Below are 6,000 nucleotides of genomic sequence, written 5' to 3' on the forward strand. Positions count from 1 at the left end.
AGAAATACTCCGCCCACTTTAACAACTTGCAGTGCTGGCAGTGGCATACTGTAGTCACTACAGTGGAGAAACAGGCCTATGCCTTTTGTTTCTCATTAATGGCTCTGGTATGGTATTAGCCTTCAATGTAGTTTTAAGTAGGCCTATGATATTATATATTTCATATAATCTCAGTTTGAACAAATCCTGGTGAGTGACTGAGACAATGGATAATAGCAGGCCTACACTGTACAGGGGTTTCCATGAATTTGACAGTAATTTACAGGCAGCTTAGTGGCAAGTACAATTCTGTATTTCATATTACATTATTGCTACTGTAATATACATACAGTCTCAAAGCAAGTACTGTGTAATGGCAGTACAATATTGTAAAATGGACTATTATACTATTAAAATATATACATTTTCCCACAATGCACCATCATTTACAGTATTATGTAGTTAAACGTTTGAGTTTACTGTTGAAAGCCAAAATTACTGTATAAATTAGTTATGTTACAGTGTAACACAATAGACAATGTAAATAAATGTTGAACTACTTTTCTGTACCCTAATTCAATAATTACTATGTAATATTAATAATGACTGCCAACAAATACAAAAGGGTTTCTCGCAGCTTGAACCCTTAATTACGTGATGATCATACATCAGAATGTGAAGAGGTTCCCTATATTATTATTGTATTGTCTGAATCAAATATATAAGCCTGGACCTAAAGTATTATCACAGTGCCTTCAGAAAGTTTTCACACCACTTGACTTTGTCCACATTGTGTGTTACAGCCTGAATTTTTTTAATTTTTTGTCACTGGCCTACACACAATACCCCATGTCAGTGTTATGTTTTTCGAAATGTTTACAAATTATTTTTTTATTTTAAGCAAAAAGCTGAAATGTCAAGCCTAAATAAGTTCAGGAGTAAAAATGTGCTTAGCAAGTCACATAATAAGTTGCACGGACTCTCGGTGTGCAATAAGTGTTTGACATACTTTTTTTATGACTACCTAATCTCTTTACCCCACACAGAGATAATTGTAAGGTCCCTCAGTCAAGCAGTGAATTTCAAATCACAAATTCAAACACAGACCATGGAGGTTTTCCAATGCCTCGCAAAGAAGGGCACCTACTGGTAGATGGGTAAAGAAAACTGAAATGTAATATCCCTCTGAGCATGATGAAGTAATTAAACTTTAGATGGTGTATAAATACACCCAGTCACCACAAAAATACAGGCGTCCTTCCTAACTCAGTTGCCGGAGAGGAAGGAAACCACTCAGGGATTTCACCATGAGGCCAATGGTGACTTTAAAACAGTTAGTTTAATGGCTGTGATAGGAGAAAACCGAGGATGGATCAACAACATTGTAGTTACTCCACAATACTATTCTAAATCACACAGTGAAAAGAAGGAAGCCTGTACAGAACAAAAATATTCCAAAACATGCATCCTGTTTGCATCAAGGCACTAAAGTAATACTGCAAAAAATGTGGCAAAGCAATTAACTTTTTGTCCTGAATAAAATGTTGTTTTGGGCAAATCCAATGCAACACATTACTGGAGTACAGTTGACAGGTTAAATACTGAAGTTGCCAGGTATACTGAAAGTTGCCAGGTTATATTCTTTACCAGAGAGTTGCCAGGTTAAACTATACCAGAGAGTTGCCAGGTTTGATTCTCTACCAGGGAGTTACAAGGTTATGTTCCCTACCAGAGAGTTGCCATTTGTTCTTTTGTATGTCCTTTGTATGCCATTTTTATATTTCAGAGTTAACCAATGATATTAGGCCATGATTACAGACACCTGTGTGTCTTCTGACACTATATAAACGAGTCATCTCGCAGTGTTTGTGATGATACCCTGATGAAGACAGCTTGGCTGTCGAAACGTTGGATGGATATTACATTTTTGCATCTGAGCTCCTAGAGTGTGCGGCTCTCCCTTATTTTCAGGTTGTATACTATACCAGAGAGTTGCCAGGTTATATTCTGAAAGTTGCCAGGTTTATTCTATACCAGAGAGTTGCCATGTTGTATTCTATACCAGAGTTTCCAGGTTATATCCTATACCAAAGAGGTGCCAGGTTAGATTTAATACCAGAGAGTTGCCAGGTTATATTCTACCCCAGAGAGTTGCCAGGTTATATTCTATACCAGTGAATTAACAGGTGTCATGACGTGGCCTTTTCTGGATATAGATCGTGGCTTCCCCCGCTCTCTCACTCTCTCCTACACCCAGGTTCTGTTATCTCAGGTCGTAAATTCCTGGCGGAGACTTTCTCCTCCTGGCCATGCATTATAGAAAGTGAGAGTTTCACAGTAGAACAAAGGAACTTCTACTACATCACAGAATTTGAGAACTGAACAATATCCATGTTTCAGAGAATGTGTAAACAGTCGATGGAGAAGCCAGCTACAACCCGGTCCGGTTTGTTACATGTTTATGGCCTCATGAAAGACAGTACAGCCACATTACCGTAACTCTGTTTATATAGGTGCCTCCGTTATGAGGTTTACATCTAATTATTGTATAAAATGAATGAGTAAAGATGAAACTATTTGTGAAATGATGTAATGTGATGTTAAACCTTTAACTTCTTGTGGATTAGTGGGACGCTGCCGTCCCATTTCGACAATTTCCAATAAAAATGCAGAGCGCCAAATTCAAATTAAATTACTATAAATATTAAACTTTCATGAAATCACAAGTGCAATAGATCAAAATAAAGCTCAACTTGTTGTTAATCCAGCCGCCGTGTCAGATTTCAAAAAGGCTTTACGGCGAAAGCAAACCATGCGATTATCTGAGGACAGCGCCCAGCACACAAATGCATAACAAATCATTTTCAACCAGGGAGTTGCGACACGAAAGTCAGAAATAGCGATATAATATATGCCTTACCTTCTTCTGTTGGCTCTCCAAAAGGTCCCAGTTACATTACAAATGGTCCTTTTGTTCGATAATGTCCTTCTTTATATCCATAAATACTTCAGTCAATAATCCACTCGGTTTCCCTCCTTCAAAATGCATACAAAATGAATCCCAAACGTTACCAATAAACTTATCCAAACAAGTCAATCAACGTTTATAATCAAACAATAGGTACCCTAATACGTAAATAAACGATAAAATTTAAGATGGAGAATCGTTATTGTCTTTACCGGAGAAAAATACCAAAGAACTCGCTCTCATTCGCTCTTATCCCTACAGAATAAGAGCAAATCTAAGATACTAATTTCTAGTCTGCAGCTAGAAATGATGTAAACCTGGGATGCAAAGACTGACAACCGCCGAAACAACTATTCTATGGTAACATTTCTGAATGGTATCCATTCTAACCACAAAATACTTTGATCTTCAGGGAAGCAGAGAGAGAGAGAGAGAGAGAGAGACGTGGACGAACTGACTCTCCAACAGACGGACCAGATTGCAACAGAAAAGATCACGAAACATGGGCGTAAATATATATATTGATTGCAATTATTCCCGAATGAGTGAGTGTTCATGTGCAAAGGATTAGCATTTCAATTAATATAATTATAGTAGTACTGTGTGTCGTGATCCCTCTGGTCTTTCCCTCTCTCGCTCAGTCCACACACACTTCCCTTTGTCAACCAAGCCACCATATCGGCTTAGCCCACTAGGGAATCCCTATCATTTGTTAGTAACATACAGTTGAAGTTAGAAGTTTACATAAACTTAAGCTGGTGTCATTAAAACTCATTTTTCAACCACTCCACAAATTTCTTGTTAACAAAATATAGTTTTGACAAGTGAGTTAGGACATCTACTTTGTGCATGACACAAGTAATTTTTTCCAACAATTGTTAACAGACAGATTATTTCACTTATAATTCACTGTATCACAATTCCAGTGGGCTAGAGGTTTACATACACTAAGTTGACTGTGCCTTTAAACAGCTTGTAAAAATTGCAGAAAATGATGTCATGGCTTTAGATGCTTCTGATAGGCTAATTGACATCGTTTGAGTCAATTGGAGATGTAGTGTGGATGCATTTCAAGGCTTACCTTCAAATTCAGAGCCTCTGTGCTTGACATCATGGGAAAATCTAAAGAAATCAGCCATGAAATCTGAAAATAAATTGTAGACCTCCACAAGTTTGACTCATCCTTGGGAGCATTTTCCAAGCACCTGAAGGTACCATGTTCATCTGTACAAACAATAGTATGCAAGTATAAACACCATGGGACCACGCAGCCATCATACCACTCAGGAAGGATACGCGTTCTGTCTCCTAGAAATGAACGTACTTTGGTGCGAAAAGTGCAAATCAGTCCCAGAACAACAGCAAAGGCCCGTGTGAAGATGCTAGAGGAAACAGATACAAACGTATCTATTTCCACAGTAAACCCCCTTTTCATGGTGAAGGGGACCTTATTTTGTGCTTGGAATTGAGATTTCTGAACAGATAGGATTAGCTTAGGCAGAGGTGCTAAACTAACAAAGGTTAAACATCATTTTCTTTTTCCTGTGTCACGTTGAATTCCTCCGCCTTGCAGACGGAAGTCCCGCCCTTAGTACTTCCGTTTGAGTTCAGATTTCTGTGCTCAGTGATCCCTGGTTGTGAAGAATCGCCAGTACATTTTCTTCAAAAGGAATTAGGTAACACCCTGTTATAGTGTGGACACCATATAAATAATTACATGGTTATTATTGGCATTGACTGTGACCTTTCCCCTTTGATGATGTCATCACTAAGAGTGAGTTCTGTGCAATGTGATTCTACCACCGGTTGAGTGGGCTACATAGTTCTGCTATATTTGTACCGTTTGTACCTGGCTGTACACCTTTTAGTTATTGGGTTGAAAGTAAAGGAAAGTAATATAGAAATGTGTGTGGGCATTCCTTGTCAAGTTACTACACACCCAAACATGGATCACGTTAAGATATCCAGCCAATCGCAATTGACTGGATCTCGATGTCTCATTCAATTGAACTAATAAGTAGAATCGCCAGATTTCCCTTTTCAGGTGGATCTTTTAAATAATATCCAAATTTATTGGTTTCCTACAATGTGACAATTTAAAGTTTTGATTTATCATTTAAATTGATCAATCAGTAAAATCTCCTTTTTCAAAGCACATTTAGTAAACCCCAGTACTGACGGAAGTCCCGCATCCAGCAGGAATCCCATGTGGCTTCGGCCTTAGGGAGAGGTGAACCGAGTGGTGAATGTAACCTAACATTTAAACTACTGTTTATTTTATGATAATCCAGACAATCCTAATTGATTGGATATCATCGTCTCATTCAATTTCATAAGTTAAATTGTCGAACATACCTTTTAGGTTCTTCCAATTAAATGAAACATTTTAAACTTTGCAATTGTAACCTAGATGAAACAACTTCCCAGGTTAAGTAAAGTTTAATTCCCAGATAGCATATCCAGGTATGATTAATTATTATCATTGATTAATTACTTCAATTTACTTTTGCAAATTCATTCACGTCCAACTCCCATATTACTGGTACAGTACTGATGGTTCATTAACCTCTATAAATAGATTAAAATCGTCTTTGCAGCTTCCAACATGTTCCAAACCAAACTTTGGAAAATTAGGAAATGTGCAAGCTATCAGAGGGGGTAGTCCCCACTCACCCGCTAATTAGTGAACCTCCACCCATAAAATGATTGATCTCTGACCTCAGCAGCGATGCCAACCCTAATTATCCCATTAGTGGAAAAACATCAGACATGGTGAACAACGCTCTCCAAAATCAACAATCGGGCGCAGGCCTTGTAAAGTTCTCTCCGGTCTAGCCCGGATGTCTTGCCATCCGAGATTGGCATCAGTCCATTTCCACACTGCACAGCTGAAGCACGAGTAGGTAACGGTAGACATAAAGGGACAGGTGGAGAGAACCGGGAAACCAATGACAAATGCAGAAAAGGAAAAAATTCTGCTAGCTATGGAACTGCGTTTGAAAACGTAACAATTAAATGTAATTGCAAAAACTTATGATCATGAACAAGCACAA

The sequence above is a fragment of the Salmo salar genome, chromosome ssa14 (assembly GCF_905237065.1).
Source record: "Salmo salar chromosome ssa14, Ssal_v3.1, whole genome shotgun sequence".
Classification (NCBI taxonomy): domain Eukaryota; kingdom Metazoa; phylum Chordata; class Actinopteri; order Salmoniformes; family Salmonidae; genus Salmo; species Salmo salar.